Source organism: Silurus aristotelis (assembly GCF_946808225.1).
Source record: "Silurus aristotelis genome assembly, chromosome: 13".
In the NCBI taxonomy this organism is placed as follows: Eukaryota; Metazoa; Chordata; class Actinopteri; order Siluriformes; family Siluridae; genus Silurus; species Silurus aristotelis.
The window spans coordinates 15,979,131-15,993,329 of NC_139586.1; the positions used below are offsets into that span (position 1 = coordinate 15,979,131).

Below are 14,199 nucleotides of genomic sequence, written 5' to 3' on the forward strand. Positions count from 1 at the left end.
ACGGAAGTGTAAATTGCTCCGTTTATCTCAATTGTTTAGTGTAATTTGTTTAATTATTAACAAATTACAGTATACTACCTTGTCACAACTCAAGACAAATTCTTGAGTGGTGGCAAACCCAATTCAAGCCAAATTCAATATTTGAATTTCAATACAGGAGGTTAGCAGCTACTTTAAATACAAATGCTGTAATGGTACAAATACATTTTTTAGGCAATGTGAGTTTATATCTCTAGCCAACCATCTTGTCACCATCTACTATGTCATTTTCTCGGATGCAGTTTATTGTTTGGTTTCTTTGTTTTAGGAATCAGAAAGCAGAAAACTGGATTACATTATTCTGTTAAGCTTATAATAACTAGTCTATTACTTAGGCACAATCTGTGTTTTTATTTTATTGTTTATTTTTTGTGAGTGTGTTAATGCATACAACTGAATTTGTGAGATGTTTGGCATACTTCATGTCATTGTGGCACTGCACCTTGGCTGGCAATGTGGCACATATCTGGCACCATGTGCAGGGTCCTGGCAAGATGGCGAAGAGCTCTGCCAGTTGGTGCTCATCGGATTATTGAAGTTGTCCCCTCCAGTAAATTGCTGTTACACCTGTTCAGTGGAACTGAGAAGGTCTTCACCAGAGGAGTCCCATATGCCACGCAGATGCCAATCGTGCTACAACTCAACTCACCTCATCATTTTTGACAGTACACATTCTCTAATGCATGCCAAAGCTAAGAAGAATGTATTTTTATGAAAACATATCATCTCATTTGTAGCTGTGTTTAGACATTTCTTTAAGATACAGTATTTAAAAGTAATGGATAAAGAACTGGCTGTTCTCATGAATGTCCACATTTCATAGCTATGTTTTTGAGCATATTTACATATAAACTAAATGAATTGGTATTTAAGCTCTATTCTAAATAAGAATACTGGAATAAATTTTTACACTTGCACACTCGTTTTTGTAGTGTTGTAATAAGTCATATTCACATAACATCACTGGTGCTGAGGGAACACGCTTAAGAAAATTTTAGCTAGGAGAAATCAAGCTGACTATGAAATATTGGTCATAAAATATTGGTCACCTTCTAAATAATAAGAGAATAGAGCATCTACTAATACCTATATATCAGTGGTGGGCCGTCAGGGTCAGCTAGGCCTTCTCTGCTGGACTAAACACTATCAGAAGCACTGACCCTACATTTACAACCTAAATTCTAATATTTGTTTCCTTGAAATTGTTTTAATTTATTCCCAACAGTCTATTCTTTTCATTTTGTAGCGTTTCTCTTGGCTGCACTGCTTTCAGTACGTATTTGTGGATGTAAAGTTTTTTGTTTAATCAGATTTCAGCCTCTATTTGCTGCCATTTCAATCTAATCTGCCCAGAGCCTTCAGTATCAGTAGTGCTGGCCAATGTACCTTAAACTATATTAGCAATGGGTCGGTTTCTTTAACCAATCAGATTTAGTATTATTCATTCATTTATTCATTCATTTTCTCCCGCTTATCCGTAATTCGGGTCGCGGGGGCAGCAGTCTAAGCAGGCCCCCGCCTTCAACTGCTGCCGAATCCTCACAGCACCGTCCCTTACGGTCCCTCCTGCAGGTGGTGAGCCCACGGGAAGGCGGCCCCACGTCACTCCGACGTCACGGACCTTGATATTTCCCTCGTAAGGGACCCCCGGAGCATAGAGGGTTAAGGGCCTTGCTCAAGGGCCCAAGAGTGGCAGCTTGGCGATACCGGGGCTTGAACCCCAGACCTTCCGATCGGCAACCCAGCGCCTTAACCGCTGGAGCCACCAATCCCCCCGTAACCGCTGGAGCCACCACTCCCCCAGATTTAGTATTAATGGTTTCTATATTGCAACATTATAGTGGTGGTATTAAAAGGTGAAATAAGTCGGGTAGGGCCCCACTGAAGGCCCAGGTACCAAATGCATGGCCCTCCACTGCTATATATAAATTAATATAGTTTTGCTGATGCATACAAACTCATATCCAAGGCAATCCAGTTGAATCTTATCATCCCTTAAATTATATATATTAATTATAAACCTATTGCAAACATCAACCTACATTTCTGTTCACGGAGCAGTGCAGTAGACATGTAAACAGCGTTAGTGAACGATAGAAAGCTGTGCAGTAAGGTGTTACTACTAGCAACAACAGTGACAAATGTATGTGATAATGTAAATGTAGTGTTACTCTCACACTACATTCTGCCATGTGTGTGGAATGGAATCAACCATATACAGTCAATACCAAAAATAGTAATGTGTTTCACATATTGGTGGTAAGGACAGTATCAGTGTCCTGGCATATGTGGAAAAAATAATGTCTTTCGAGGTGTATTTTTTATAGTGCATTGTCCATTCTTACTCTATGTTGTGTGTTATCACTGGAAATTTTAATGAGATGTAGCGTGCATTACATTAATAATGTATCGAAAGTGCTGAATAATGAAGCATGAAACACTGAAATGCTTACATTTAGAAGATACCAGAGGCTGCTTTAGTTAGATTTCTGCCTTAAATAGACAACATAGAGCTTCACCTCAGACACAAACTATAAGCCTTTTCTTGACAAGATTACACATTTCAGTCAAACAGAAGCTGTGATTCAAATCTTAGGGTCAGAGTAGTGCTCTTATTTAAATACATCACTTCTATAGCTACAGGGTAAACAGAGACTTGTATAGTAGACACTTGATGTAAACAGATTTTTAAAGATGTGTTAGCTGCAAGGAGACATTTGTTTAGAATTTTAGAAGAAGTCTCCAGTGTCAGGTTTTTTTTTTTTTTTTATGTATGAGAGGCTTTGCTTTTTCTGTGTAATCTTTGCTGTGTAATATGACAAGCTGCATTTTTTTTACTTCAAGAGGAGACAACAGAGGCTCTGCGTATACATTATTAGGCCATATGGTAAGTGATAACAGTTTAACAATTAACAATTAATTGTTAATTTAACAAAAAACAATTAACAATAACAATACATTTATAAAAGGTATATGGAAGGCATAGTGAAGTGCTGAGGTGTAGAAGGACTAAAACATAATTATCACTGGAAAAATTATTAAAGTATCACACCAACCCATTACTGATAACAGCGCTGAATGTTTACAAAGGTGACCAAACAGGTGGGTGTGGGATATTCAATACAGTAAATGTTTAACACAATGTTCAAGATGACAAGCTTTATTTCTATAGTGTACCTGATATTGTTGCCACTAAAATCACTAATATTTAATATGCTCTATACTAATGTCCAATAATGATCCTGTTGATTGCTGCTTAGATGAAATACATAGTTGACACAATGTGCATTACAACAGTTGATGTATGTATAACTACAATAAAGTAATACGTTGAACATACAGTATGGTTATATTAATATATTTATGTATATTGTATATAAATGCTGCGCATCTTGTATCTCAGAGACATTATGCCTTGATGGATGGAGGTCAACAAAAAGTCAGGACATTTTGTTTAACCGGGAACGAGTTTGATGATTGAAGGAGCAGACATTTGTGCAAATATGCATTTGTTCAATTTATCACAGCACTCACTCAGCCCTTGCCAGCCCACTATGTACATGAAGTAATCATGATGTGATAACATTCTGCTGCTTGTGCAGGGATGTTTGCTTGCCTCGTCTCTATGTCTTCACAGTAAACCTCTGGGACAGAAGTAGAAAAATAATACAAAAAATGACTCTATAGTGACCGGGACTGCTAAACATATGTCTAAATATTTGAAAGTTCTTTGCTTTTTAAACATGAATCAGTTGTCTCAGGTACACGTTATACAGTTTAATTAGAACATCTTGATGTATCTTGAAATATTGTCCTTCTTTCTTCTGGAGACTTCACGTCATCTGATTTGTGTTTTTGCTGGTCATTTCTGCCGTCCACCTATTTTTGTTTGTTGTTCATTAATCTCTTACATGATATGTTACTTTCTATAATTTATTAATATCATAAATCATATAAATATGCCTTACACGTTTCCTGTAACATTTATATATATATATATATATATATATATATATATATATATATATATATATATATATATATATATATATATATATATATATATATATTATTGTTTTTAGACATTAAGAATGCATGACTTTCTTATTTTTCCCATCCACTGTATCACATATAATTACTACAGTAGCTACATTTTAAACATAATTTACGTTTTGTACATTTTAACACCCTTTTTTAAAAGAGGAAAAGACAAATTATATTATTTAACTGTATCAATTTATCATTAAATAAATACATCATTTAAATGTACTACATAACATTTTATTATACCATATAGCAACTTTGTTTGAAATGCAGTCTAATATATATATATATAATTTTTGGTATAATTACATGTAAATACAGTATATGTTGTTAAAAACTGTTGAACACTTGATAAAGTTCATTTTTAAATAGTCAAGTCAAGTCAAGTCAAGTTTATTTGTATAGCGCTTTTCACAACAGACATTGTCTCAAAGCAGCTTTACAGAAAACAACAGTGAAGGTGAATGGTGTGCGTTTGTCCCTGATGAGCAGCCGTGGCGACAGTGGCAAGGAAAAACTCCCTTAGATGATATGAGGAAGAAACCTTGAGAGGAACCAGACTCAAAGGGGAACCCATCCTCATATGGGTGACATCAAAAGTTTGGTCATAAATCTTTCAACAATACAGAACAATTTGTGATCATCATAGATCCAGCATCAGCTTCTCCATGCCAGGGCCTTTAAACACTCGGCATCTACTTCTCCATGATCATCCATAGGTCCATAATCTTCACGAGGTGGGACGTGACTGGAGCTGGCCAAACCTCAGGAAGCCTCGGGATGGGGAGAGAAAGAGAAGCAGTGGAGAGGAATTAGCGTAGCTGCTGTTCATGATATTAACAGCACAAGTTGATAATGTGCATGTGATCAGATGTTCTGGAGCACAAGGTTGTGATGTGATGTGCGTGATGTGTGTTATGTGTAGGCTTTGCTAAAAAGATATGTTTTTAATCTACACTTAAACTGGGAGAGTGTATCTGAACCCCGAACACTGTCAGGAAGACTATTCCAGAGTTTAGGAGCTAAATGTGAAAATGCTCTACCGCCTTTAATGGACTTTGCTATTCTAGGAACTACTAGAAGCCCAGAGTTTTGAGATCTCAGGGAGCGTGACGGATTGTAGCGTGTTAAGAGACTGGATAGATACATGGGAGCCAAACCATTTAGTGCTTTATAAGTGAGTAGCAGTAGTTTGTAGTCTATTCGAAACTTAATAGGAAGCCAATGTAGGGACGATAAGATTGGGGTTATATGATCGTATTTTCTTGACCTAGTAAGAACTCTTGCTGCGGCATTCTGAACTAACTGAAGCTTGTTTATTAATGATGCAGGACATCCACCTAGTAATGCATTACAGTAGTCTATTCTAGAGGTCATAAACGCATGGACGAGCTTCTCTGCATCAGATATAGATAACATATTTCTTAGCTTAGAAATATTTCTAAGGTGAAAGAAGGCTGTTTTTGTTACTTGATTGATGTGATTTTTAAAAGATAAGTTGCTGTCTAAAATAACTCCCAGGTCTTTTACCGTTGAACTAGTAGTTACAGAACAACCGTCTAAATGCAGGCTGAGATGCTGGAGCTTCTGTGTACTATTTTTTGGGCCGATGAGCAAAATCTCCGTTTTATCAGGATTTAATAGCAGAAAGTTATGGGTCATCCAATCTCTTATTTCTTCAACACACTCAGTTATGCGAGCTAATTGAGCTGTATCGCCTGGTTTGGATGAAATATATAGCTGGGTATCATCAGCATAACAATGGAAGCTAATTCCATGCCTTCTAATAATATTTCCTAATGGAAGCATGTATATTGTAAAAAGCAGGGGTCCCAGAACTGACCCTTGTGGCACGCCATAATTTACTAGCATTATCCTGGATAGCTCTCCATTTAAATCTACGAAATGGTAACGATTGGACAGGTAGGATTTAAACCAGCTTAATGCCTGTCCCTGAATACCGATGTAATTCTGTAAGCGATCGAGGAGAAGATCATGATCTATAGTGTCGAACGCAGCACTAAGATCTAGTAAAACTAATAGGGAGATGTAGCCTTGGTCTGAAGCTAAAAGCAGGTCATTAGTGATTTTAACTAGAGCAGTTTCTGTGCTATGATGGGGCCTAAAACCTGACTGAAACTCTTCAAAGATATTGTTCTCCTGCAAGTGGTTACATAACTGGGCAGCGACAATCTTTTCTAAAATCTTAGACATAAATGGGAGATTTGAAATTGGTCTGTAATTCGATAGCGTGTTTGGATCCAGATTAGGTTTTTTAATGAGGGGCTTAATAACTGCTAACTTGAGGGATTTAGGGACATGACCTAACGATAGTGAGGAGTTAATAATATTGAGAAGAGGCTCACCAGCTGTATATAACACTTCCTTCAGTAGTTTAGTGGGAATTGGATCTAACTGACATGTTGTTGATTTAGCTTTCATAATAGCATCATACAGCTCTTCCTGTCCTATACATGTAAAACAGTGTAGTTGTGGGGTTGTAAGTACGATTGTGTCGGGAGATGCTGTCAGAGGTTGAACTGCCACAATTGTTTTTCGAATGTTATCTATTTTTTCAGTGAAGAAATTCATAAAGTCTTCACTACTAAACTGTGATGGAACACATTTTTCAGATCCCTGATTTGTTGTTAATTTAGCGACTGTACTGAAAAGGAACCTGGGATTGTTTTTGTTATTTTCTATGAGTTTGCTCAGGTGTTTAGCTCTAGCAGCTTTTAGCGCCTGTCTGTAGCTAAGCATACTGTCTTTATACGCAATTCTAAATACCTCCAATTTAGTTTTCCTCCATTTTCTCTCCAGATTACGTGTTGTTCTCTTTAGGGCATGCGTATGACTATTATACCAAGGTGCAGGTGCTTGTTCTCGAACCTTTTTTAACCGGATGGGGGCAACAGTGTCTAAAGTGCTAGTGAGGATAAGGTCTATGTTGTTCGCCATCTCATCAAGATGATCAGCATTTATGGGTTTAATGTGAAACTGAGATAAATCAGGCAGGTTATTTATGAATCTGTCCTTAGTGGTTGGAATAATAGTCCTACCAAGTCGATACCGTGGTGAAACACGGTTAATCTGCTCTACCGGTAGTGTGTACAGTAGGAGATAATGGTCTGTGATGTCATCATTCTGAGGTAAAATATTTATATCAGTGACGTCTGCTCCGTGGGATATTATTAAGTCTAGTGTGTGGTTAAAACGGTGGGTTGGTCTGGTGACGTTTTGTTTAACTCCAAAAGAGTTTAGTAAATCGACAAATGATAATCCTAGGGCATCGTTTTCATCATCTACATGAATATTAAAATCTCCTACAAGCAGCACTTTATCAAAGCTGATCAGGAGGTCTGAGAGAAAACAAGCAAACTCATGAAGAAAATCAGCGTAGGGTCCTGGGGGTCTGTACACGGTGACCAGAGCGAGTTTTCTATGCATCTCTGAAAGTGCAATTTTCAGAACGAGCACTTCAAATGATTTAAAGCTGAATCCTAATCTCTGACTAACATTAAGAGAAGCACTATAAATGGTTCCTACACCCCCCCCCACGACCAGTCTGACGGGGCTCATGCTTATAAACATATCCTGACGGTGTCGACTCGTTTAGACCCATATAATCACCTGGTTTAATCCAGGTCTCAGTGAGACAGAGTGCATCGAGATTATTCTCTATGATCATCTCATTTACAATCAGTGCTTTGGGTGCAAGTGATCTAATGTTTAAAAGACCGAACTTTAGAACTTTGTTGTGTTTGTTTATCTGGCATTTTTCAGTTTTAACTGCAATAAGATTATTTCTGGATCTTGTGTATGTAATTCTTGGTTTTACTACCCGAGGAATAGATACGGTTTCTATAAACTGGGCTGTGTGTGAACTTGTAACTATTTGGTCTGTAGTATGCGTGTTCTTATAGTTGAAGATTTCTTGATGTCTTACCAGTCAGATGGTGTGTAAATAGTGTTTCTTAATCAAAATGTGTCCTACAGTATATATATATGATTTCCTGTTTCATGCCAATACTGCTGTTTCAGTAAATCAGACCTCGGTCTCATTAGAATTGATTAGCATGAGGCAGCCATATTTCAAACCCTTAACATGTTTTTGATAATTATTGGGTTTCACACTCTATTGCGTAGTTTGACACTAATTTTGTAAAGCCTCATTATCATTGTTCAGTAGATTGATCTCCATTCTCATTAACATTGGTGAGGAAATGATGACTTATTCTTTCACTCATTTTGTTCTGTAAATGCTTAATAGCTGTGTAAGAGTGCGTAGGAGCTCATCTTTATTTTGATGTTGAGTGTCCAGGACAGTTCTGACAGTTATTGTCTTGTTATAAACTTTACTGATTAGGTTTGCTAATTTTGCTAGCCGATAACCTGATTAAAGCATGAGGAAACTGCATATGAACTAAATCTTTGGGCAGATTGACTTCTAGTAGCACAGTGTTTGTTAAACTGGCACATTTGAAAAAAGATGCCACAGCAAGGTGAGAATATGGACTAAATAAAATGTCCATGTTATTTCATCAAATATTGTATTCCAATGTTCTCTTAATCTATATACTGCCAAAAAAAATCTAAATTCTGTTCCAAAAATGGATTTTCCACTTACTTATTTCAGCCACAACACTCATAATTTTCTCAGACTGTTACACAAATATTAAAACATTCTATTTGATGCATGCTTATTTATCTTAGTTTGGACTGTTTAGTCTCGCTATCACCCCACATGCTGAAGTACACCAGTGACAAATGTAATTGTCTGGAACGTTCACATCGCTGTAGAGCAAAACTGTATACATTTACCCTGACAACACATTCATCTCTATGTATAATGTCTACTGTGTCCTCTGTTTTTTGTTTTTACAGCCATGGTTTTAGAACATGAGCTTCACATCTGGCACACAGACCTTTCTGAGGTTTGTATCTCAAAGAAAACAAAGCTTCTCGGTTCTAAATTCTTTATTACAGTATGATTTATCAGCGGAGTTTCTGTGTTGTTAAAGTGTTTTCTTTCTTGTGTTTGAACCAGTATGTGTTTCCTTTGCCTTATTGAGCGTGGTGGTTGACATGAGCATGGCATGATTTCTACAGAAAAGCAATGCTGCATTTTTTTAGAAGGAGCAAATACAGGAGTTTCAGAGCCGACTTTCCATCATTATACTAGCGATAGACCAGCCAGCTGTGGACAACTCAAACTAGTCAAATAATATTGTACAGTAAAATGACATTGTGACATTTGTCTATAGTCTTGCAAACATGTTGAAGTATTCTTAGATGATTGTTTAAATAGGAAATAGACAACAGACTCTGCACCGAACTGTGACTTGAACTCTAAATACACTGTGGAACTTCTTAATAGCTTCAACATGGAGTTGTGGATGCAAATGTTTTCTAACTATTTTTTCACCAAAGCCTGTAATAGACAACCTATCAAACAACAATTTAATAGTGGTAATAGGACCAAGGCTCTAAATGGAGATAATGTCAATCTTTAAAAAATATATCAAACAGGTACAAACACATCCTGCTTATTTGCTATTCTAGACAATTTCAGGTTGTTTGAGTGGGCATGTTGGGACCATAAGCACTGAGAGACCATTTAATTTCGCTTGTATCGATTCTACTTAGCTAGCAAGCAACCTATTAGGTGGTGGAATATATTTGGCAGAAAATTTAAATCAGACAGTGGTTGATGCATTGGAATTAGGAGAAATGAATAAGTGTCTGGACAACTTTGAAAAGGGACAAATTGTGATGGTTTGACAACTGGGAATCACCAACAGCAGGTCTTTTATGGTGAAGGCTAGCCCATTGGGTCTGAAAACACAGAGGAGATACTGTTGTATATATTGCTGAAAAAGTTAATGTTGGTTCTGTCAAAAAAGGCACATGGCACAAGTGATACCTACACAACATTAGGCAGGTGGTTTTAATGTTATGGCTGATCAGTATAGGGTGTGATGTTGGTTTTAGTTGCAATAACATTGACAGCAGGATCAGAAAATAGATGTAATTTGTGTGTTTTTTTGGGGCAAAAAGCATTGGCTGCAATTTCCGACTGCACTATGTGTGTTTCTCTCAACATGGAGACATGGTGACCCTCTCAAACAAATAAAGTACAGCACTGCTATTGTACACTAGAAATTTATTGCACTGCCATTTCACCTTAAGAATGTGTCATATCGGTAAAACATTACAGTCTGCTAAAAAAAATCCCCTCAGTAAAGACAGTGAAATAAATAAAATATGGCACTTGCTTTTTCTCATCAAATGTTATCTTGTTCTGTGTTTGTCAGCCAAAACCCTGCTAGCCATCTGATTTATATGAAAGATTTGTTTCACAGCAATCTACAAGTAGACGTGTGGTGTGTTTTTTTTTTTCATTTACAAGTTGTTATAAATGGCAGGAGTTTATATCCTACTCCTTTAGTCTCACACATTTGCCTGTTGCTGTTGGATGGTCGTAGGACGCACTCATTTCAGCATAAAGAGAACCACTGTATAAGAGTAGTGTTGAGTCTTTAGAGCGCAGATGGCATCTCCATCTGCTCGGATTTTAATTGCAGTAAAATGCAGCTACATCATTTTATCATCGGATCCATATAATGTGCGACATTGTTTCTCCGTCCTTAATAATCCATGATATTCATGGCAATCAACATGATCATATGAAAAAGATCCTGGTGACAAATGTAGGTTCTTTTTATACAGTATTGTTTTGCTACAAAATAATTTGAGGACTAATTAGGGCAGACTATTGGCTTATTTTGGCTCATATTGAAAAGGGCAGTATGTTTAAGTCTGGCTTCCCTGCTGTGAAGGGAAAGAAGTCAGTGTTCAAGAGATAATGAGGACATAATGGCCAGCTGATTTTACATCATCCTGTGATATCCTCAATATCTTTGAAATTTCTTTTCAGGAAAATGCTTCATAATCCAAAAACATTAGTCATATATTTTTTATATATTTTTTTTGCCTAAACAACTGCAACTTTTCGAAACACAGCTAATATTTGTGCAGGCACCCATGTACAGTATAGTGAAAATGTTGATTTATCACATTTATAATTAGACCTTCTCTGATCTATATATAACATTGGACTGATTGTCTCTGTATGCTGATTACAATTTCCCTTTACTGTAACTAAAAGGCCCAGACCTGTTCCAGCATGACAATGTCAATAATATGTCTCCATAATATAACCTTTTTGTAAGTTAGTAAAGAAGAATTCGAGTGTCCTGCTCAGAGCCCTGACTCAACCCTGCTGAACATCTTTAGAACATTGACTAGAGCATAGCTGGCTTTTTTGCTTTACAATATTACTCACCTTCCCAAAGGCTTTTGAAGGTTATGGGGCACAAATCTCTACAGCTGTGTACCAAAGCCTTCCCAGAAAAGAGAATGCTGTTATATGGAGAAGCTGGTGTGGGATCTATGATGATCTCAAATGTTGAGCTATTTTATAGAGTTGCTCAGTAGCTCCTGATTCCATAACGTCAAATGACTGTATAAGACTGTAGAAAGCACATTACTTATAATCTTACATTCCAATGCTCATGGTAGTTCTTCCTCCCTGGTGCTTTTGTATTGTTTTTAAGATTTATAATCATACTCAATGTCACCCAAATGAGGATGGGTTCCCCTTTTGAGTCTGGTTCCGCTCAAGATTTCTTCCTCATAACATCTAAGGGAGTTTTTCCTTGCCACTGTCACCACGGCTGCTCATCAGGGATAAATGTACATCGTTTACCATAACTGTTAAATTCTGTAAAGCTGCTTTGAGACAATGTCAGTTGTGAAAAGTGCTATAGAAATAAACTTGACTTGACTTGACTTGTAGCAAAGGGGAAACAACTCCATATTAATGGCCATACTTTGGGAATGTGATGTTCACAAGGTGTCCTGCTGGTTGCTGGACCCTAAATAAGCCCTGATTGTATGTGTACAGTTTAGTTCCAAAAGCATGTACGGAGTATATATATATATATATATATATATATATATATATATATATATATATATATATATATATATATATATATATATATATATATATATATATATATATAAAATTTTATTTTTTTATTTTATTTTTCTTTTTCTTTTCTATTCTATTTTTCTTTTTTGCATTTTATTTTCTTTATTTCGTTTGTGTTTAAAACATAAGCCCTAGGCGTGAAAAAAAAAACCCAAGCAAGTTAGAAAAAGTGCTGATGTTGTGGCACTAAAAATGTGCTTATGTATCATTATGTATCCTACAGGGTGAGTGGCATATGTTTATTACAGATGGTGACAGAAGCAAGGACATCCAAGGAAATGGAGGTGATATATATGTGTGTGTGTGTGTGTGTGTGTGTGTGTGTGTGTGTGTGTGTGTGTGTGTGTGTGTGTGTGTGTGTGTGTGTGTGTGTGTGTGTGTGTGTGTGTGTGTGTGTGTGTGTAAAATTTTCCCTTTCAATAATATATGAATAAAGATGGAGATAACAAGCAAGAACATTTGCTGTTAAACACATTTCTGTCCCTGTGACATATGATGTCCTCATCCATGACGAGATAATCTTGCCTAAATTAATAGGGTTTTTGTGCTTACCATGATCAGATTAATTCCGCGTGTGTTTTCGAAAGCAGTAATGATCCCTATAATCCTCACTGCTTTGGCAGCCATACGCTGTAATCCTTCCACCACTAGTGAGAAAAACAATAAAAGTAACACTGCTAGGTTATTGTGTACTTTCTCACTGGACTATGTGTCACAGTCTTTGGGTCTCCAAAGTATCAGTGTCTCAGTTTGCAGAAGCCAGGCGCTGAGTGAGGCCTCGTTGTTCACATGTTCATGAAAGACTCTTTGTCCAGGTAGCAAGTCGTTTTCTGGGATCCATGTCTGCTTTATGGAGAGAGAACATACTGGAATGGTTCTAGTGCTTCTGCCTCCATAATCACCACCTGTTTCACTGCTCAGCTGAAAAGCCTCTCATCTCAGTGGTGCTGATTTGTCCTTTCCTTCATCTGCCTCATGCCTAAGGCTATTGTGCCTGGTGCCAGTAGTTAGTAATGTGCATAGACTAGTTGTAAAAAAGAATCATAAATTTTATTTTATATCGTTTTTTACCTCAGCTCTGGTAAACTCTTGGTTGGTAAAGATGCTGCTTGAGAATTTTAGACATAGGAACGTCTTCACATTGAACTTTGCGTTTCCTCTGTACCATCATAAGACTTTTTGAAGCTGCTATAATGTAAGCTATCAGTAGTCTCTAATAAAATTACTTTTGTAGCCAGTGAAAAATTGCTGTGTCGTAAGAGGAGTGAAAGATTTCTGGGACGATCTGTTATTCTATAATATAGAATAACAGACTTACTATTCCATCGTAAGTTACATCTAAGTTCTAACTATGCTTTCTCACACAATGCTATCCGTGGTGAATCTTATAACAGCATGTTTCATTGTTTATTAATCTCTACTTAACAGAATTTTGAGGGGTTCTTGGTGTGGATACATGTATGCTGGCTGACAAACATTCATGCTGACACTAAAATCCCAAAAGATGAATCCTACTAAAAGTATATTTATTAGATGTCATGGACTGCTGATTATCTCGGATGGCTGCTCACCATCTGTGATGTAGAAAGGTAAAGCATTTAAAAAGGGCTTCTGTGTTTATCATCTGGTTATCACCCGGCAGCAAAACAATAGACAGATCTTATCTTTTTTGATAGACTTCGGAATGCAAAATGTTTTTTTTTTTTTTTACATAAACAGAGATAAACCCAGGGATCTACTTGAAGGTCAAGGCTTCCTTTTCCTCTTTCCTTTCTTATTAGTTTTACTGTGGATAAGTAATCATTTATAATAGCCACTAAATAAATAAAAGTTTTCCAACTATACAGTACATAGTTGTGCAGTGAACTGCTTTTAATGACTGATCTGTGACAAGCGAAAAAAAAAAAAAAAAAGTTTAAGATTAAAAGTGCATAATAATAAATTTAACTTGAACAAAAGGAATAAAACGTACAAGAGAATAAAATAGAATTTCTGTAAAATAATATCGAATGTACAGCAACATTTACATTACAAAAGGCTGAAACAGTATGACTGTTGAA

At 36.6% G+C, this 14,199-nt stretch overlaps 1 protein-coding gene across 1 annotated transcript in view; it reads right to left on the reverse strand.

Annotated features, from left to right (window-relative positions):
- Positions 1 to 14,199, reverse strand: part of rxfp3.3a2 (relaxin family peptide receptor 3.3a2) — a 446,825-nt gene that overhangs the window by 396,462 nt on the left and 36,164 nt on the right. The gene's annotated exons all lie outside the window — the stretch shown is intronic.